General features: G+C 37.0%; 1 long non-coding RNA gene across 1 annotated transcript in view; it reads right to left on the reverse strand.

Moving 5' to 3' along the window:
- LOC103592181 overlaps positions 1 to 23235 on the reverse strand; it is a 65153-nt gene that overhangs the window by 9274 nt on the left and 32644 nt on the right. Inside the window, exon 3 of the long non-coding RNA XR_550650.1 lies at positions 5846 to 5903. This is a non-coding gene — a long non-coding RNA (uncharacterized LOC103592181). The remainder of the gene's footprint in view (positions 1 to 5845; positions 5904 to 23235) is intronic.

Consider the following 23235-nt stretch of genomic DNA (forward strand, 5'->3'; position numbering starts at 1 on the left):
AAAGAGAGAGAGAGAGAGAGAGAGAGAGAGAGAGAGAGAGAGAGAGAGAGATTACAAGATGCTACATTGAAAAATGGAAAGAAACAAATTCTCCTCTCAGAGCTTCCAGAGGAGTCACCCCTGCCAAAACCTTGACTTTTGCCCAGTGAGACTCATTTTGGACTTCTGACCGCTAGAACAATGTGATAATAAAGTAGTGTTGATTGGAGCCACTGATTTGTGGCAATCTGTTACAGCAACAACAGGAAAATGATACAATGATACAAGTGACTTTGTAAGTCACTTGACCTCAGTGTGCTTCGGTTCATTCTGTCCTTCCAAAAATATGTACTATGTACCTACTCTGTGCCAATATGTAGCTTTTAGAAACAATAAGTCTAGTGGAAGAGAAAGAAACAGGAACAAATAATTGTAACTGCAGAGTGAAAAGGGCTGAAATAAATAGAGGTTTGTACAGAGGACCATGGGGTCAGAAAAGGTAGAGGGCCAATTCTGTCAGGATTAGGGATAGGGAAGGCCTCACCAGGGTGACGAAGCTTAGCTGAGTCCTGAGGAAGGCAAGTAAAAGTTCCTAGATGATCTCAGACGCCTCAAAAAGGCAGCACTTTGACATCAGTTAACTCTTTTCAAGTGGAGTGATTAACCGAAAGACATCTTGGGCAACAGGCAGTTATTCTGGGTTGAAATGACTGATTTTCTCAATTATACTTCTGAACTTCTCTTATTAGCATGGCTCACACTTCTGTCCTCTAGATGATCCTTTGTATGGTGATATTTGATATAGCCTGTCATTCTGGATGACACAAATTATTAATTATAATTCTATCTTTAGTTATTTGTTTTTTATTATTCATTAATGTATTAGTTTCCTACCAAAAAACTCAGTGGATCAAAACAACAAAAATTTATTGTCTCAGAGTTCTGGAGGCCAGAGTCCAAAATCAGGGTGTTGGCAGGGCTGTGCTCTCTTAGACAGATCTAGAGGATAAAGGTGCCTTGCCTCTGTTAGCTTCTGGTGCTTGCTGGCAATTCTTGGCTTATAGAGGCACCACTGCAGTCACGTGGTAACCTTCTGCCTGTGGGTCTTCACATAATCTTTCCTCTACATGTGTCTGCCAAGGTGTCCAGATTCACCCCTTTTCCTAAGGACACCAGTTATTTCGGATTAATACCCGCCCTAATGACCTCATTTTAACTTGATTACAACTTTAAAGACCATGTTTCCAAATAAAGTCACATTCTGACATAAAAGGGATTAAGACTCTAACAAATCATTTTTGGGAGACTCAACACATTAATGACCTCAGTTTATTTATACTTGTGAAGAGCAGAAATGTTAAGAAGCTACTTTGGCCTTTTTTAGATAAAAGAGAGTACATAGAATAGAAAGTTGACCACAAATAAAATAAGGTTAAGAACAAGAAGACGAAGGTGATAAAAATATGCAACTAGCAACAAAAATGACTTTATTCTCTTTTTAAATCCATTTTAAATTTTCTATGTAAATGAATAAAAATATGTTTCAAGCTCTTTTAGAAAATAATTTTAGGTATCACCTGAAATTTTTGTAAATACACGTTTTTTCACAAGGCAATCTGAATCTAAAATTAGACCAAGAAATAACTAATGGATTCAGAATTGTTTTCACATAAGGAAATAAAAAGTTGATCATGAAGTTGGGAGATCAGAGTAGGAAAAAAGAGAGACCATTATTAACACCAAAATATTCTCCTCCTAGGTTCTTTTGCTTTTCTTTTCCTAGATTCTCCTCCTACATGGAAGGGGAAGATGGGATCAATAATTCAGAAGAGGAAGAAGCTAAAACTTTTGGGGAATTTATTCTTTCAGCAGGAAGTTAAGAAAAGAGCTGTCACTATGCCATTCTGTAGTAAATTTCCCACTGGAGCTCTGAGGAGACCACCATGCTGGCTGCTCTTCAATTACTAGATGGTCCTGAAGCACCAAGGCACAGCCAAAAAAGGAATGGTGACTCTAAGTTCAGAAGACAGGGTGAGTTACAGGCATATGCTGATCAAGTGTGCTTTAGGAATTAAGAATTAATGAGAAACACACCTAAAATTTTAATTTTCTTCCTCCCGTTTGCTTTCTAGAGCTATTCATTTCCACAATTCAATGTATATTCCTTCATTTTATTTTATAGTTATGAATGGAAATATAAAAACATGAAGTCAGCTTGAAAAAAAACGAAACTATTTAAAAGGTGAGGTCATCATCAAAGCACCTTCTTTCTTCTATTAATAGTAGACCCTAGTTATCAGTGAAGTAACACATGGGTTTTTTTTTATTATTATTATTATTAGTTTCTTATGGCTGCTGGCAGTCCTTGGCTTGTGGCCATATCACTCCAATCTCTGCCTCCATCGTCACATCCCCTTCTCTTCGGTCTGTATCCAATTCCCCTCTGTCTCCTTCATATAAGGATACATGTGGTTGTATTTAGGGCCCACCTAGATAAACTGGAATAATCTCATCTCAAATTCCTTAACTTAATCACTGCTGTGAAGACCCCTTTTCCAAATAAGGTATATTTACAGGCTTCAAAAATTAGAACATTATGTCTTTGGGAGACGTAATTCAGCCTGCTACAAATATAGAGCTTGCAAAAGTAAAAATATTATGCAATCATAAACATGCAAGGCAGTATTGAGTAGTGTTTAATAAGATTAGTTCTAGGGGCATTCAGACTTGTGTTTAAGTCCCTGCTCTTCCATGTATTTATTACCTGGGTGACTTTGAGTAGATGATTTAGCATTTCAGTGCCTTACTGTCCTAATCTGTAAAATGGGGCCAATATTACCACCTCCATAAAAGACAAGTGAGGAGGAATAAACAAGACAATGCACTTAAAGCATTTAATGTGTGATTTGCACATAGAAAACTTTCAGTATTAGCTATTGATAAAATTAATGAGTAATGGTGGAAGAGCAGAACTCTGTGAAATTTCCAATATTATCCTCAATTATTTTCTTTTACATTTAACATTATTTCCTCTTGAATCACAGAAAAAGGCAGAGACCAGTTGAGTTCTCTTATTCTAAAGAAAAAATATCAGAATAACTTTCATAAAATAATGGAATCAATACACTAGTACACTAGGAGCAAGAGATGCCAGGCAGAAATTCTGAATACAAACAAATGGGGATTTCAGTCTAAATCGTTTCCCTTACAGCAATGCAAATACCAAATTGATTTCCAGGAAAAAGCACAAAAGCAAATAGCAGAAATGCTTTTAAACTGGTAGACATTAATTGGACAAAGGATGAGAAGCCATAATTTTAGATTAAAATAGAATATAAGTGGATATAATTGTTAGTCTAAGCAGCCTTTTTTGGTCTACAGTTATTATGTGTTTGGTTTTTTATTAATGATAAGAAATACTATCGTAGAAGCAAAGGATCCTATAGAATTCTGTGGTTTACCTAAGGCAACAAAGTGCAAATCCACAAGGAATAGAGGATGTTCTCATCAGCAGGCAGAGTGTACGGTACTTTCATTTTGGAGAAAATGATTTTCTGTCCGTTTCTTTCTTTTTAATTTGGAATTGAAGAAAATTCAGAGAGAAATTGCATCTAGGGTTTCAAATCTACTTATAACTGTAAATTTGATTTTGGAGGAGAATCTAGGTGAAGCGTAGGTGAATATAAAGGAAGTCAATTTTAAAGGAGGAATTCTCCAGAACCACAAAATAATTAGAATGAATGAATCAGCCAAATATATCTCTTTGTCAATTTTACATACAAAAGGGTTGTATTCAAAGTGAAGTTTTTTTTTTTTTTACCTTAAAATTATGTGTGAATAGCAATGTTTTATTACAGAACTGGATCTATATGTGAAGCTTTATTTCTCCCTTGCTAATACAGAAAGGAGTACTATTATCTTTCCAGACTTATTTTTTTTAAAGCAAACAACAGTTTATTAAAAGAGGAGACAGACTTATGCATAACGAGGGTTAGCTACAAGAAAGTTATCCCCCAAGGGGAGCTCTTCACTGTCCTTTATAAGGAAAGGGGTTAAAGGGTGGAGGACAGTGTCATTATTATTATTCTTTTAAAGAAAATGTAATTTTATTAATATTATTTTTTACATTCTAGGATGTTCTAGAGCAGTTGAGAGGGAGGGAAGAGGAGAAAGGGGAAGGAAATAGGTTGGAAGAAGGAGGAAGGTGGAGGGGTGGGATTGAGGCCTGTGGCACCCCCCACATTCCCACAGGAGAGACCCCAGGAGGCTTCCAGTGGTGGCTTGGTCATTGCCGGGCTGGGTACAGATGTCAGGGAGGAGTGGCAAAAGCCCTGACCCCCCACCATCCCAACTCAGGAACCTGGGGCCCTTCTTGCTGCAGCGTGGTGGTTGTTGCTGGGCTGGTTGCATGTGTCAGGGGGGTGTGGCTGAGGCCTGAGACCCCCCACCACCACCCTGGCTCATCCTGTGGAAGCTTGGTGTTCACTGCTGAGCTGGCTGCTGGTGTCAGGGAGGCATGGCTGAGGCCCAAGGCTCCCCACTGCCTGGGGTTGGGAGAGCCCAGGTGCTTCCTGCAGCACCTCGGTGGTCACCGCTGGGCTGGCTGTATGTGCTGGGGGGTGTGGCCAAGGCCTGAGGCCCCCTACCACCCCTCCAATCTTATTTTTTGCAGTTCTTATCAATTTCCTTGTTATCTTGAGTTACCAAAATCACTTTTCTGACACCGAATTCTAATGGGATTTCTCATATTGCATCACTATAATCGAATGGTTGAATAGCCTCCTTCCATCAGCACATCTTTTTATTATAGTCAACATTCTTATTCACCCTAACAGGGGAGGTCAGGTTATGAAAAAATCTTATAATAACGTCTCATGTTGGCAGAACTTGATTCAGTAGGTTTGGTATAAGTCCCACTAATCTGGATTTCTTAAATTCTCTCCCCTAGCTTCACTTATATGATGTTTTCTGGTAGTTTAAGTCAACTAATGTATAGGTTAGTATGAGAACCTTCTCTCTAGAAGAATGACACGTGCTGCTCTGTAAGGAGACACTATAATTCTGCTCCTTGTGACCTTTAGTGTCCTGATGTGGCAACATTTATACCCTTTTTGCATGTGTTTGTGTGCACACATATGTGTTTTAAAAGTGTGTGTAGTAATGCTTATTTACTTCCAAACATTTGGAGAAATCTTGATTTAGACTATTAGTGGAAATGAGAGAGCAAAAAGTAAGTCCCCTAATAACTCAAAAACTGCAAAATTATACGAGAACTTATTATGATTCCAATAACAAAATAGATTATTAAAGGTACAATAAAAGTAACAATGGAGGGATAGTTTAGAATATCATAGCTATCAATGTTTTTAGTTTTTTTCACTTCCTTATAATTATGACATTTTATGATTTGTACATATCTTTTTTTTTTTTGTCTTTTTTGTGACCGGTAAGGGAATCGCAACCCTTGGCTTGGTGTCGCCCATACCGCGCTCAGCCAGTGAGCGTACTGGCCATTCCCATAGGATCCGAACCCATGGCGGGAGCGTCGCTGCGCTCCCATCGCTGCACTCTCCTGAGTGAACCACAGGGCCGGCCCTGAATTGTACATATCTTTCAAGCTGTTTTAAATCTTTTTTTTTTTTGAGCAAAATTGTCAATAACTAACAGCAACGATAACTACAATACTTGTAACAGATGACATTCAGTTAATACCCATTAAATTTCAGGGACTATGGCAAGCATTTTACATATAATTTATTTAGATTGACAACTACCTTATCAGAAGGGAATTATTACTATTCCTGTTTAACTGATGTGGAAATTGAGGTGCTACAAAGTTAAGTAACAAAGAAATTAAGTCACACACCTGAAAACTAGTTGAGCTGGGATGATCCCATGAAATCTGATTCCAAAGCTTGACACCTCTACAAAATAAATAACACTATTAATATTTAATGAAATGGCATTTTAAAACATAAGCTTACTTGCAACTTTGCAAAGTTTTGCATCAGGATATGATGCTCTGAAACCAGATTTTCATTTTTTCATTTATTGATTATTTATACTTGACCACTTCCCAAAGGAACTCAAGTTGGTTTACAAGACTAGACACATGCTTACTAGAAACAAACAATCTGAAATGTGGGAGCTATAATGACAGAAGGGAGTAAGAACAGATCCCACCAGAAGACCTAGCTGAAATGAAGCCACTATGATTCAAAACAAAGTCATGACAACTCAGGCGTGAAAGAGAACAGCATGAGTTTGGAGATTAACATTTGTTTTCTGAGTGTAGTGGGAGAAGTTCTTGAGAGACCAATCTTAGAGACTTTTCTTTCTTACTGCTCTTTCCAATCTTTTCCTTGTCAGTCTGAAGCATCCCCATGGCTTCAATGAGAACTAGGGTTGTTATAGCAAAAATGAAAAAAGAAAAACAAAATTATTTTCAGTACTTATTTTAATTCCCACACTAGGCTTCTGAGAATCAAGTCTTGCAGGAGAACTTTTGCCACTGAAATTGTTAGAAAGAGAAGACCGTTGTACCCCCCCTTTAGGAGACCCTATAAAGGCGCTTGTCTGGGGGATGGGTATCATAAATGTGGAATAGGTCCCTGGTCTAAGGAAGAGGGACTTGCTCTGATGGAGCCTGGTGGGAGCAAGGGGAGGGGACATCCCTCTTCCCCTACACAAAGGAGCCATGACCCTTTCTTTAAAACCCTTTGAGTGAAGGTCTTCCATCTACAGCCACTGGCGAGTCTTCTGTGGCCCATCCAGCAAACAGACCCCTACCTGTGCTGCTGGAGACTTGTCAACAACACCCTTGTCAACAAGACAGAGTCCTTGATCCTTAGAGGCAGGGAATGGTGTGGAATAGAAAGACTTAGCACAAGAGTTAAGGGAAACCAATCCTACAATAGCACTGGCATGGGAGGAATGTAGTGCTCTCATCTGATACACACAAACAGAGTGATACTGGAAGAGACATGAATATTGCCATAAAAACAATACATCCCTTTATATTGTATTTTTCACATAAAAATCACTTTCACATAAAGTACGGACAGTTTAATAGGAGTTTTTAAAAAAGGTACAGAAACATGTTTCAGTAAAATAATTTCGTATTCTCTTTTTTGTGAACTGTAGTTCACTGGAGTCCTTTGTATAATAAGTTAAATCAGTGTGGAATAAACATTATAACTTTCAGGCTGTCAGACTTAATAAAACGTTATTGTTTAGGGCAGCAGTTGCACACCAGAATCTCCTGGAGGGCTTGTAAAAACACAGATTGCTGGGCCCCGCCTTCAAATTCAGTAGATCTGGGGTGAAGCCCCAAATTTGCATTTCTAACAAGTTCCCAGGTAAATGCTGCTGCTGGTCCAGGACCACACTTTGAGAAGCACAAACTTGGGAGATACAGAAACTTGACTATTAAGCATCTCTTTGAAAGTTTGTCTCAAATACCAATGGCCTCGCTGGAGTGGACATTGTAGAAGAGCTGGGAATAAGCAAATACATACAAGTATTTGCTCTGGGTCAGTCAGTGTTCTGGGTGCATTTCATAGACGAATACAGTTAATCCTCACAACAGTCCTCTCAAGTACATACTGTCATTAGCCTCATTTTGCAGATTGGGAAACAGAAGTACAGAGAGGTTAAAAACCTTGCCCATGGTCACACAGCTGGAAGATGGTAGAGCTTGGAATTAAAGCCAGGTGACCTGTCTGTGCTTATAACTGCTATGATATATTGAAGACATTAAGATCTTTGAACCATTCTGATCTACAGATATTTTATCTGAGTACTTTAAATGTTTAGTATGTAGATGGCAATTGATCTTTTGCTACGATCAATTACCAAGGCATTTGGGATGGGGATTAGAGGAATGGGCTACACAAACCTCTGCATGAAGATGACACCCAGAAGACCTATACTCAGGGCCAAACTTTACTAGACAGGAAACTGTGAATGTACCTGCATTTCACCTAAGTTCAGGACCTTACACCACTTTGCTCTTGGACTTGAAACCCTCTAAGGCTTTGCTTCCCACTTAGACTATGATCTCAACCCTTCCGAGGTCTACAAGGGCCTTTCTGATCTGGCTTCTCCAAGGCCTCACTCTTCTTCCGCCCTGTACCCATCCCTCCAGTTTGCCCACAGACCCGTTCCTTTCCTGTTCATTGCTCTACTCCATTGTCAGCGGGCTCCTAACTGGGGCTTCCCGCAGAGGGCACTGCCAAGAGAGGTAGGATGGGAGGAGTTAGGGTATCCACCCCTACTCTCTCTGACCTGGCTTCTCCATGGATCTTGCTCCTGTTGGACAAGTCTACTATGTTTCAACTTCTGCTGGGTGACCGTCGCCTGGGCTCTGGTAACTATGCATACTCCCACAGCTCTCCCAGCCTAGGCCACTAAAGGCTTCCTGCCACTTCTAATCTTTGGATGCCTTTCTGTCCTGTTTGACTTCATAGTCTTTTACCACCCATATAACCAACTCCACATATTAATTTTCTCTCTTTTAAATACATTAAGTTGTTTCTGTTTTCCCCACTGGACCGGGACTGATACACCCTTGTTTATCTGCCCCAGCCACCCTGGACCTCTTTCTTTTCACTAAACAAAGATGAGTCCCTGCCCCAGGACATTTGCACTAGTTCAAAGCTTACTCTCACATGCCATTCCAGTCTTGGTACAAATGTCACTTCCTCAGAGAGCTTCTCTGATCATCCTGTCTAAAATGAACCCTCTAGTGTCTTTTTATCACATTTTTTGTTTAATTTTCTCACAGTACTCATTACTATCTAAAATGACCTTGCTTATTCATTTACCTATTTCTTGACCATTTTGCCACAATAGAATGTAAGCTCCATGAGAGTGGGTATCTTGGGTGTCTTGTTCACTACCATGCTTTAATATTATGAGTACGACTATGTCTGGCACTTAACAAATATTTCCTGATAGATAGACTGAGTAACCAAGTGGATGACTGAATGAGTTAATGTAGTTTCAGAGTGATGATCCTAGAATGGAAAATAGGTAATCCCCTGAATTCCAACTCTGATCAGTTGGTAATGTCTACAGAAAATACAAAGCAGAGGATTTTGAGGATGCATCTTAATAATTATCTAATTGAACCTTAAAAGAACTTTAATATGGCACCTGGAAGAGACTGGATTCTGAGAATGCTATTATCACAATAGGCATACAAGTTTGCACTGACCAGAAAATGTACCTCCAGGTAACTGAATGACTTAGTGACCTGAATTATTTAGCACTGTTCTTCTAAATGCTGGAGAATGTCTGCCTACCACAAAATAATGGCTTTGCTTTCACATATTAGATGTTGTACTGCTCTTTCTGACAGTAATTGGTGGTAAAATTTCAACTGCTTCTTAAAGCAACTCGTAAATAATAAAGAGGAGTACACTTTTCTATTTTCTGTTGAGACAGAGAATGTGCATATTTTCTTCAAAAATGATACATGGTTATAGTAGAATATTTAGAAAATGCACAAATCTCAAAAGAGGAAAATCACACAGAGAAAACTGCTGTTGATGATTTAGTACAAAACTTTCTAGGTTCCTTTCATGCACAAATGTGCATTATTTTCACAAAAATTAGTCATTTTGTGTTAGAACTTGCTTTTTCTGGCTAAATTATATTGTGTACATTTCCCCATGCATACTGTTCTTCAACCACACTTTTTCTTCAAACATACTCTTTTAAAAGTTATACTATTTTTCATCACAGTGATACAAGGGGTCTTCAAAAAGTTTATGGAAACTGCATATTATTAAAAAAAATATGCATGAATTTCAAAACATGTTTGGCACACCAAAATAAACTCATATTAACTTGTTATATCATGTCTGAACAGGATCTAATTTGAGGCACTAAGAAAGAAAAGACATCAGTTTGAAAAGAACCCCTATCAGAGCAACATGACTTCTGCTAAAGTTGAAGCAAAAACAAAATTCAAATTGATTGTGAAGCTTGGAAGAGTAGTGAAGTCATTAATGGTTTATGGAAAGTATATAAGGACAATGCCCCAAAGAAGTCAGCAGCTTACAAATGGAAGACTCACTTTAAGAAGGGGTGAGATGATGAAGCCCGCAGCAGCAGACCATCTACATCAGTTTGTGAGGAAAAGATTAATCTTGTTTGTGCCCTAATTTAAGAGGACCAATGATTATTTATAGGTTATAGATATATACATAGATATATAGACATAGACATAGAATGTAAATATAGACATAAATATAAAGGTACATTTTTGTATAAAGGGTTTACAGATCTTTTAAAAATATTCTTGTCAGTAAAAATATTGTCAGATGCATTTAGATGTAGATTTCTTTTCATTAATTTTGCCTAGAGGATGGCTAATTGTTAAAACTGCATACATAGATCTTTTTTTATTTTTAGTTTTGGGAAAGTTTCTTATAATTGTTTCACATTTCTGCCCTTCCTCGTGAATAATTTGCTTTTTGTTTTATTTTCCTTCTCTTTCTTTCATATCTATCATTTCTTGACACCTTCTTTTAGTTTTTTCACATCATTTTTATTCTTTATTCTCTATAATATGGGTTTTAATTTTTATAATGCTTTAGTTTCTTGATGTTTTATGACCTTATTCTCCTTTTTCATCTTGAACTGTTCCCTTTTTATTTTAATCTGTTTTCTTATGTCTTTCTATTTTTGTTTTGAAGAAGCCATATCTAATTTAATAAAAATGCCGAAATCTTCTTAAACTTTTCTTCTCAGATTATTAGATCATGATTTTCCATCAATGGGCTTTTCTTCTGAGTTTTCAGAATCCTGTTTCTTTTCTTTTTTCTCCGTTATCAGACCAAGGATATGGATTTTTCTTGTTTTGTTCTTTTTTTTTGAATTTTGTACTGGTAGTATTCCATCCTCAGATTTGTACCTGGAAACCAAAATGTAGACAAGTTCTAATCCAACTACCCATTTTGGGTAGGTATTCATTTTTCTCAGTTTTGCTCTGCTTTTCTCCATGTCCCACAGATGATTCTTTTATAGTCTGATTCATTGGAAGAGATGAAACACTACATAGAGTTACTGAAAGTTCTTCCTGTCCTTACCTTAATGTGTGAGCTTTCACACCTGGGAACTGTACTACATCTAGAGTTACTGCATTTAAATGAGCCTAGAATAAGGGAAGGGTGAAGGAAAGACATGCTTTACTCTCTGTCTCTTAAAAAGCAAAGCTTATGGGCTGGCCTGGTGGCGCACTGGAGAGTGCGCTGCTTGGGAGTGCAGCGGCGCTCCCGCCGAGGGTTCGGATCCCATGTGGAGACCGGTTCCCGCTCACTGGCTGAGCACGGTGCGGGCGCAACACCGAGGGTTGCGATCCCATTACCGGTTGGTAAAAAAAAAAGACAAAAAAAAGGGAAAAAAAATGATAATCATATCAGAACTGTTTCCTGTTGTACCACCACTGAAATCCTAAAATCCTGGAAAATACACAAGCTCCCCACTACAAGGTGTGTCAAACCTGAGTTGACATAAAAAAGCAAAGCTTATGTGGAAGAGGGACCAGCCATACTCCTGACAGTTAAAACATTCACTGGTGACCTGAGTCAAAGAGTACACAGTAGGAGACGTTAACATTTTCCACTGTTTTTTCCCCAGGAAGTCTATATTTCAGTAGGAGAACTGGGCATCCCATGAAGTAAAGCCTGCAGAGGTTTTTCTCAACCCAAATCTATCCATCTTATCATTACAGGTGAGTTCCAATGATTTCTGTTTTTAAGGTATCCATGCAGCAACATTAAATAGATTTTTATCAAGTTCTGCAATATGCCAGTGTTGTGTTGTTTGCTCATTTGACAGTGGTCATTAACAGAGAAATGGTTCTTGTCTTCGTACAGTTTAAAGTCTCCTTTGCTCAATAGTCTTAATTTTTATTAGTTTTTTTTTTGTTTGTTTGTTTTTTTGTTTTGTTTTTCTTTCCTGTGTCCCCTTAGGTCTTTTAAAGGGAAATTGTGAGGTGATGCTTGGCTGTAGCTAGCAGTGTAGAGGAAGTGCTGTTACCTGAAGACTAATCTGAACGTGAAACCACTTTTTAAACAATCTGCACTGTCTCAAACCCTTGGTTTTGCCATTCCAAATGTGTATTCCAATGTATCAATGTACAGAGAAAATTACAAACATTTGAGTGGGATATTTACCAAAAATCCTCTTATTGGTTTCCTATCGTTGCTGTAACAAATTACTGCAAACTAAGTGGTTTATGACAACACAAATTGATTGGACCATTCTGGAGGTCAGAAGTCCAAAATCCATTTTACTGGGATAAAATCAAGGTGTTAGCAGAGCTGTATTCCTTCTTGAGATTTTAGGGGAGAATTCATTTCTTTGCCATTTCCACCTTCCAGAGGCCATCTGCACTCCTTGACTCATGATCCTTTCCTTCATCTTTAAAGCACATCACTCCAACCTCTCCTTCCATGGTCACATCTTCTTTTCTTGCTCCAATCCTCTTGCCTCCATTTTATAATGATAGTTGTGATTACATTGAGCCAACTGTATAATACAGGATAACCTTCCCATGTTGAGAATTACTTATTACATCTGCCGAGTTCCTTTTGCCATGTATAGTAACATATTCACAGGATCCATGAATTAGGACATGGATGTCTTAGGGGGCCACTTTTCTGTCCCTCTGCCCCTTTGCCTTACTTTTCTAGGTAAAATCATAAATGGAATATTGTCAAAATTGCACTTTCCCGATACCTCATTGTTGCTGGTACACATATATCATCTATCTTTTGCTGGATAATAAATTATCCCCAATTTAGTAGTTTTCAACAACAAACATTTATCATCTCACGGTTTCAATGGGTCAGAAATCTGGGCACAGGTTAGCAGTGTACCTCTGGTATGAGGTCTTTCATAAGGTTGCAGTCAAGGTATCAGCTAGGGCAATAATCCCACCTGAAGGCTGGAGTGGAGATGGGACTCACTCTCTATATGGTTGTTGGTGGGCTTCAGTCCCTCACTTGTGGGCCTCTCCACGGGGATGTCTCACAGCATGGCAGCTGATTCTCCTAAATAAGCATTCCAAGAGGGAAGCCACAGTCATTTTCTAACCTAATCTTAGAAGGGATATTACACCATTTTGCCATATTCTGTTCATTAGAAGTGAGTGTGATATGGCTAAATTCCTTGTCCTTCCCTTGCTTTAACCTTTAATCCTTATTTTTTTCCAGCTAATATTTGCCTGTATGTGAGTTTTATCTAGAGTTGTGTTAAGGGTTAAACAACTGAATGCATTTCTGCACTCTGTAGCTCTGTGGTCACAAGCCTGTCAGTTTTAACTTTCCTGTGTTAGTGAGGAATGACAGACTGCCAGCGATTTCCTGTGTAGATGAGAGACAACACAAGGTTGCTCTCTAAAGAAGACCCCTACTCAAGACCTCATGGAAGTAGTCTCGCTCGTTGACCACACTTCCTGCCATTGCACGCAGCTGTAATGAAGACCCTTACCCAAAAAGCCTCTTTACACAGTTTTAACTACCTGTGCTGCATAACCACAGTAACCTAGTTAACCACCTGTTGAAGACCCCTGATTTAGGTAACTCTGCCTAAATAATACAGACTGAGCCAATAGAAATGCTTGCTGCTTACCTACCTAAAAAAGGTATTTAAGGATAGTTCTCCATGCATTCTGTGCCCAGGTTTTTGGAATGCAAGTCCACCTGGGTCTGACAGCATAATTAATCATCTGACTTCTCTCTGAGTGACTGTGTCTCCTTGGTGACTCCTTCCCATAACAAGTGGATATATGCACCCCACATTCAAAGGAAGTGAATAATGCATGAATATCAGGAAGTTGTGGTCACTGGGGACCACCTTAGAGGCTGCCTACCACAGATAACCCTAATATCTTAAAATGTATGGATTTCCAATGCTAAAATTACACAAATATTTCTCTTCCTCTATCTCCATTCTAGCAATCCCTAATTTCATATGTTAACTAATAATTCTGGAACATTTTAAATATACTTAAATAGAAGGATTTTTAATAGTCTGTGCAATTGTATGATCCATTGTAAAGAGTAGGAAAAAATGTAATCATTATGGATTTTCAAGTAATTTTATTTTAACAGTGTTTTATTATTATTATTATTATTATTATTATTATTATTATTTGACAATAAAGGCAGCAAAAAATACTAGAATTAAAGTTATTACCTAAATTGAAATACTCTGGTGTCATGTTCAGATTGACAATAAAGGCTGCAAAAAATACTAGAATTAAAGTTATTACCTAAATTGAAATACTCTGGTGTCATGTTCAGATAATAGGCAAATAAAAGTCAAATCGGGAAAAAGGTATCTCTAGTATCTTAAACAACAAATACAAAAAATTCTATGCTAAAAAAAAACCTTGCATTTTTATTTTACAGTTGAACAAGCTACTTGATTATTTTAAATAATGAATGACACATAATTCACATTTCTCCCATCTCTTAGTATTTCCCTCTCTTTCAAATAATGCAATACAACACAGAGATAATTTTTTTATCATTACAGTAACAATCTAAATTTTCGCACACAGTCTTTCCAATAGATTAATGAGAATTATCACCTGAAGAATGTCTGTGCCCACACAACAAAGAAAATCTGTCATCAATAATTAATGTTGTTTATTCAATGGTATTTCCTCTAGGTTGATTCCTCATCTTAGGAAACATAATCTTGGTATTTAAGGTCAGCACCTTATGCCTGTTTATAAACTTTATCTTTTTCTTCCATAAGGAAATAATAAAGAGGTATGATAGGAAAGAGACAGGTGTTGGGAGTTTAAAGATAGAACACATAAGAAGACACACACTCACCCAGGTGAAGTCAAGGGATGAATAAAAAAAGAAAACATAATAATTGTAACAGTTCTCAAATCTAAATGTGGGTAAAATGACTCTTCGATCAGAGGTGTTGTCTAGAGGGTTGAGGAGCAGAATGACATGCCTTAAATTTAAGGAAAAATTATGTTTAAATAGAGCCATTTAAAATTGGTAAGAGAAGATGCATGGGAAAAAAGATCATGTATCTATATTTTGTGTTTAAAAACTTTCACAGGGAAAGTTTTTTTTGGGGGGTGGGGAAGAGTTAAAAGGTTTAGTGTGTTTCTATATTCTGTTTATTATCTGCATTTCTCCCTCAGGCATTCAGGCTGCACTTAAACACCTCCAGGCATCTGGCAATAAGTATCTTATGAGAAAATAGCTCTGTAATAATATACTGTTTCTATATAATCAAAAATTTTACACTGTACCTTCAACCAATAAGTTCCAGTTGCCCTATTGGGTACTAAACATAAATTTATAGAGAATGGACTCTTAAGACCTAATTTGAGTTAGGTATTTTCTCAACTAATCCACCGTGGCTATGTGGGGTGGGGGGTAGCAGGTAACACACAATGTTAAAATGGGTGCTCCACCATGTGAATGAAGCGAGGAGGGAAAAGCAGAAGAGGGTACTCTCTAGAAAAACAGATCTTACAATCCAGAAAAACAAGAGGAGCATGAAGTAAACAGAAACAAAATTTCTACTATAACATAATGTCCTTTAAAATGTCTGAAAACAACTATCGGCTGCCTGTGAGCCTTCTCTTTCCCAATATTTACACCTTGAGATATTTTTTAACACCTTCGCACAATTTGAACCCTTTATCTTTTTAACCTTTCAAAATTTGTATTAGAGTAGTTTTGCCTGATTTTTTTTTTTTTTGGAGTTTTGTATAATGAACACATACAAAATATAGATCCATTTGTGTCTTGATTCCTTTGTGTAACATGATGTTTATAAAATATGTACACATTGTTGTTTGTAGCTTTGTTTTGTTTTTATTGTCTTCCATGGAGTGAATATGACACATTTCTTAAGTGCATTCTACATTCAAAGTGATGTCTTACTATGCACAATGAGGCTATGAGACTTCTGGGTCATGAATCCTCGTACCAAGAGGTAAGTGTTTCTCCAGGGCATATACCTAGGAGCAGAAGTACTACATCATAGGGTACGCATATCTTAACTTTACTAGGTTAGATCATCTGTTTTCCAACATGATTGCATCCCCTGGCAGGATGTGAGTTCTTGCTCCACGTACTCACCATGACTTAGTCTCCTCACATTTTCAGCCTCCTTTTTGTGATTGTTCTATAGGTGTCCCCACCTTCAACTGCGGTGCTCACAATTATACCCAGTACTTCAGGTGTGATCTGACCAGAGCCCTGTCATCTCACTTGTTATTAAATAGTATACTTCTATCGTTAATCTAATCACATTAATTTTGAACTAACCTAAACGCTGAAGTCTTTTGTTGATAAGTTGTGGCTCTCATATTTTTACAGTTGATTTTTTTGACCAAACTCCAATACTTTATAGTTATTCTTATTCATTAAATTTGATCTATGATTCTAGTTATTAAGATGACAGCCAGCCCTCCACATTCACAGATTCCACATCCATGGCTTCTACCAACTCTGGATCAAAAATATTCGCGTAAAAATCCCTAAAAAATAACAATAGAACAATAAAAATAATACATATAAAACCCAATACATATAAAATCCCACTATTTGCATAACATTTACATGGTATTAGGTATTATATGTAATCTAGAGATGATTTAAAGTATATGGAAGGATTTGCATATATTATATGAAAATACTACACCATTTAATATAAGGGACTTAAGCATCCACAAATTTTAGTATCTGCAGGGGTCCTGAAACCAATCCCACTGCGGATACCAAAAGACCACTGTATTTAAGATAATGGTTCTATAACCAAAAATATTAGCTGTCTCTCAGCTTCAAGCAAGTTTACCTAATTTATTAATCTATCTCAATGTAAATCACTGATATGTTGAGAAGAACAGAGTCTGGAACAGAGTTTTGGAAAACGTACCAGAAAATTTTCCTGAGGCTAACTCCTCACTTTATGCCTGTATTGTATTAACTTTTGGCTGCCATCCCTTCCTTGTTATTGTTTCAATAAAGGTACGAAGAGCCATTTTGTGTGTGTGTGTGTGTGAACTTTTCCCCCAAAGACTCAGACCATTCTGAACTCTGATCATCCTGGTTTGTTCTGTAGTACTATAGTATCCCCTTTGGTTTTGTGCCCTTGTTTTCATCTTGCGTACCAGTCCTTTAAAATTTGAACTAATCTGAGGAGGCCTCTGTAATCAGCATGTTTGGGGTGGTTTTTTTTTTTTTTTTTTCATATACCTAACTCCCATTTTCTCACTTGCAATTTTGAAGTCAGAATTAAAGTTTTCGGGGCGACCCCGTGGCGCACTCGGGAGAGTGTGGCGCTGGGAGCGCAGCGACGCTCCCGCCGCGGGTTCGGATCCTATATAGGAATGTCCGGTGTGCTCACTGGCTGAGCGCGGTGCAGGTGACACTGCACCAAGGGTTGTGATCCCCTTACTGGTCATGAAAAAGGCAAAAAAAAAAAAAGAATTAAAGTTTTCTAGAACTTCCAACTCTCTGAAATTGTCTTTCCATGGTCCCATGGATTCATGTTATAAAGTCATATTTACTTTTTCTCTGATTTTTTAAAATGTCCATCTTTCTAAAATCTAGAATATATTTTTCATTGGCTGTCATGAACTGTGAAATGAATGTATTTTCCTAGGTCCCACCATTTCTTCTCTGTCAGAAAATTATTCCCTATTGGCAGTATCAGCTTCATGGGCACATGACTTGTCCAGTTGTACAGAGACCTGTGCTTAGAGGGCCCTACCCTACCCACATTTTTTAAAACTTCTCTGCTGTTGATATCTTGAAGTTCTTAACAAATTTTGAACAAAAGGCCCCACATTTTCATTTTGCACTGGGCTCTGAAAATTATTAGCTGGCCCTGGTACCAGTCTCCATTCATCATAGGAAATCACCTTTCTGCTGTCTCTGTTTTCTAGGAGATAAAGTTGACTACAAGGCAATTTAGGGCATTATCGGATTTTTTTTTTTTTCACTGAACTTCAGAGATTTTAACTTTGCTTAACAACCATACCTCAGAGCTTTTCATCAAGGTCCATCTCCAAGAAATTTCCTTGAAAAAAAATAAAAAGCTTCTTCCATCATGAGAATAACATGTTTATTGCAAAAAAAAAAAATTGGAAAATACCAAAAAATCATAAATAGCTTTAATATTTTATAGATTTTATGGTGATCTAACTTTTAACATAATTATGATTAAGGAGCATCTACCAAATTATGTATATTAATATTTTAAATGATCTTATTTTATTACAAACATACCTAACATGCTTAATTTAAAAAATTAAATCAAGCATGGGGCCGGCCCGGTGGCGCACTGGATAGTGCGCCGCTTGGGAAGCGCGGCAGCGCTCCCACCCGAGGGTTCGGATCCCACATACAGACCGGTTCCCGCTCACTGGCTGAGCGAGGCGCGGGAGCAGCACCAAGGGTTGCGGTCCCGTTGCCGGTCCCCGGTCCAGTGCGGGGGCAACACTGAGGGTTGCGATCCGTTGCCGGACACGGAAAAAGACAAAAAAAGACAAAAAAAAAAAAAAATTAAATCAAGCAAAACATAAAGAAGAAATTTTAAAAGGTGTCAAAACTTTCTAAGAATCTTTCATTCTGAAATACCAACACTGATCATTCCCGATTATTTTTATATAGTCTTTATCTCTGCAGATTTTTTAACATATGAAATGGTATATAACTGATTGTATTGTGCATAACTGATTTCTAAGTAAATACATATAATAATTCAAAAAAGAACATGAAGTGGCTTAGTAATGGATTATACTCCTCCATGTAAATCTCAACCTTCAATTCCACTTTCTACTTCTATTGTCTTTGCTCTTCTACTTACTTCTAACTCACATTTTGAGCACATTGTATTGCTACTGGCATCTAGTGGGTAGAGGCCAGGGATACAATGCATAGGACAGTCCCCCCCTTTACCCACAACAAAGACTGTACAACCCAAAAATATCAATAGTGCTAAAGCTGAAAAACTCTGATTTAATATTATTCTGGATGTACTACCCAGTACAATTAGAACAGAGAAGGAAAGGCTGGCTGGATAGCTCAGTTTGTTAGAGCATGATGTTATAATACCAAAGTAAAGGGCTCTGATACCCTTACTTGACAACTGTCAAAAAAATAAAAAAGAAAAGAAAGGAGGAAAAAATGAGAAGTATAATTAGTGGAGAAAAGACACATTTAATTACAGATGATGTGATTGTAGACCAGTCAACTCAAGGAAAACATTTAAAACACTGTTTATTGATTAGAGCATAGAATAAGAAATTTTAATGATAATACCGCCCAAAAGTAATGTGAACTACAACTTGGGATATTTTAAAGGGTCAACTGCAACGCAAATGTGTTTAAGTAATGAGAAAATGTAAGCATTTTCTTCTTTTTATAACTTGTTACTTTTCACAATCATTTTATGTTTTAATCAGGTCTATTTTTTTGTCAACAAATGTGGTTTGGAATTTAAGTTTTGTGTAGAAGCATGATTTAGTGATGTAGCTGCAATGCCAGGAAAACATTCTGAAGTAGTTACCCAGATTAAGAAGCTGGGCTAGCACAGAAATCACCATACTGCTTCCTTCATTGGCAAAGTCCTGCTATGAAAAATGACAGCTGGCCTAAATTATGCTTAGTTATGCAGTAAAAATTGTGAATTACACAAAGACTACTGACTAACTTTGAGATTGTTCTTTTATCAATTTTTCCGTGGAAATTGATCATAAACAACTGTTACTGCATGCTGATGTACATGGTTATCAAGGGGAAAATTTCTGTTGAGAATGTTTGAGCTATGGAAAAATCTCTCAGTGTTTTGGTTCCAACATTTTAAAGATTCAAAATAGCCAGACTTACTTTTTCCTAATATCTCCTAGATTGCTAATAATTTTAATATTTCCATGCAATAAAAGAATGTAACATGTTCTTCAGTGGCAGATAAAATAACAGAGCAAAAAGGAAAGCTAAAAGCTTGGCAAAATATACTGCATATTATTGTGACATGTTCCATAATTTAACAATAATTAACCATGAAATAGGTTATGACTTGAATATTGCACACTTGCAAAAAGTATCACTGAAAAACTTTCCACATTTGATAGGATGTTTTGAATTTTATTTTCTGTCAAAATAAAATTTATTTTAGAAAACTTATTAGTTTTGAATTCATTTCTTTCATCAGAAGTTAATACAAATTTATAACCTTAAAGGATAGGTGGTTAGATTTGAGTACCAATGAAAAATTGAAGTTGGCTTTTGAAAATGGAGCTTCGTTTTCTTCATTTTGGTTAAAAGGTATAAATTAATATAAAGAATTTAATGAAATTGCTTTGCATCTTATTTTATTTTCTCCTAACATACTTTGGAGAGATATGTTTCTCTACTTTAAATGTGAATAAAACAGTTCAGACATACTTTGTCCCTATATGAGTAGCCTTGTCAATCTAACCTAGAAAAGATATAAGCAAAAAGCAAGTCTACTGGTCACATTAAATCATTAAATGTTAATATATATGGTATTCATTCAAAGAATGTTTATATGTGTTTAATATGAAGAATAAACTGTGGTGACAGACTAGATTTTTTCAAAATTTTAAATGAAGCACTGATTTGAAAAGAACCAAAAAGAGGAAAAATTTAAGAAAATTATTAAAGAAATTCTTTGTTAAAATGTGCTAAGCTCTAATGGTTTTGCAGATAAGTTCTTTTAAACTTTTAGAGAACGAATAACTGGTATAATACTTAAACAGTTGCAGAGCATAAAGAGAAAGGAATCTACCCAATTCTTATGAGAGTATAATAACAAACAAGAAAATTTAATTAACATGACAAAATAGAAAGTTATATAAAAATTATACAAAAACTCTCACATAATATGGATTTAGGACACATTACAATTCCAGAATGCAAGAACAATTTGATGACAAAGAACTATTAATATAAATACTGTAATAAATGTACCATATTAATAGGTCAGAAACACTAAAAAATAAGCATTATAGTAGATACCCAAAAGACATTTGACAATGCTGAACATTTATTATTGATTTTTAAAGTTAGAAAAGGGGAATAAATGGACATTTTTTAATAAACATACATTGATACCCACACAGACACACACACATTTCAAGCCAAAAGCCAGCATCATGCTTAATGACGAAATGCTAGAACAATTCTCCTAAGCCAGGAAGAAATCAAGATCTTCTATTGCTGTTACCATTTAATGCTGTTTCCAGAAATCTCTCTTGGAGAGCTTTGAAGCTCTACGATAGATGCTATTGTGGTAAATTGAATCAGGAGCCCCCCAAATGTCCACATTCTAATCCCTGGAAGCTGTGAAGATGTCATATTACATGGCAGAAGGGAATTTGCAGTTGTGATTAAGATAACTGAACTCATAGGGAGAGTATCCCAGTTTATACAGGTGAGTCCAATCTAATCACACGATCCCTTAAAAACACAGAACAAGAAGTCAAAGAAATTCCAAGTGTGAGAAGGATTTGACACACTATTGTTGGCTCCAAGATGAAGAGTCCACATGCAAGGACCTGATAGAAGCTCTGGAGGAGCCGAGTAGCCCCTTGATGACAGGCAGCAAGGAAACGGGGAACTGCAAATGCAAGGAACTGAATTCTTCCAACAACTGTGTGAGCTGAGAAATGGATATTTCCCAGATTCTCTTGATAGGAGCCCAGCAAGACAATGCCATGGTTTACCAGAGTAGAGAAATCCACCTGGACAACTAACCCAGACTTCTGACTCACAGAACTGTGAGATGATAAAATTGTGTTGTTTTAAGCTGCTAAATTTGTGCAATTCATTTTGGCAGTGTTATGGGTCAAATTGTGTCATCACAAAATTCATATGTTGAAGTCCCAACCCCCAAAGTGACTGTATTTGGTAGATAGGGCCTCTAAAGAGACAATTAAGGTAAAATGAGGTTATAAGGATGGGGCTCTAATCCAATAGGCCCCCTCTTATAAGAAGGAGAGAACCTGAGGTCTCTGTCTCTCCCCATGCATGTATTGAGAAAAAGCTATGTGAGGGAACAGCAAGAAGGTGACCACCTGCAAACACCAAGTGAGGCCTCACCAGAAATCAAATTTTCTGGCACCTTGATCTTGGACTTCCAAGAAGTTTGAGAAAATAAACTTTTGTTGTTTAAGCCACCCAGTCTGTGGTATTTTGTTAAGGTAGCCCTGATGAATGAATACAGGCGGTGATAGAAAACTAATAGTGTTAGTGAGTGCAATCAACCAGGAAAATGACCCTTGCAGTGTGAGATATCTGGGTTTATTTTGTTAACAAGAAAAGACCACAGGATCTGCTAAAGAGAAAAGGGAGATTTTATTTTCCATAAAGAAGCAATCTACAAATTGGGGAGCACAGACCTTGGCAGGACCAAAGATAAGCACTCTGCCTGGGAAGGAAAGGAAGCTAGTCTTTTTGCCTCCTAGGATCAAATTTACATATATATTCAGTGAACTTAGAGAAACGTTATGGATATTTATGGAGAAGGCTATATACATGTGCAGTGAAGGAACATATCACAAAGGTACGTTATTGTGTACACTCCATATTTTGGCCATGGCTTGTTTTGATGTGGCCTCTCTTATTAGAGAAGAGGGAGAAGAAAGTTCTTGGAGTTTGCTTTCTGTCTAATTGGAATCATAGTGGGCCCCCAAGAATGAGAAGGAGCAGGTTGGTGAAATATGACACCACCAAAGAAACCAATAAAGTGCCCCCAATTAGCTCAGAAGAACAGATTTATGAAGTGTCTGATGGAGAATTCAGAATAATTCTCCTAAAGATGTTCAGGGAGTTACAAAAAAATACAGTTAGAAAATTAAATGATATATGGAAAACAATCTATAAGCAGAGCAAGAAAACTGAAAAGGACTAGAATCCATTTTTAAAAAGCAGAAGTTGTAGAAATAAAGAATACAATATCTGAACTAAAAAAAATATATCTATATAAAGCTCCGACAGCAGGCTTGCTCAAACAGAGGAAAGAATAAGTGAGCTTGAAGACAGGACATAAAAAATTATTCAATAAGATGAGCAAAAAGAAAAAATGAAACAGAACTGCAGTAATTATGGGATACAATCAGGTAAAATAACCTCCATATAATTGGTATAGCCAAAGAAAACAAAAGGAAGAGACTTAAAAAGAATATTTAAGAAAATAATGGCTGAAAATTTCCCAAGCATAAAGATGACTGTA

Source organism: Galeopterus variegatus, unplaced genomic scaffold (assembly GCF_000696425.1).
Source record: "Galeopterus variegatus unplaced genomic scaffold, G_variegatus-3.0.2 Scaffold1104, whole genome shotgun sequence".
NCBI classification, from domain to species: Eukaryota; Metazoa; Chordata; class Mammalia; order Dermoptera; family Cynocephalidae; genus Galeopterus; species Galeopterus variegatus.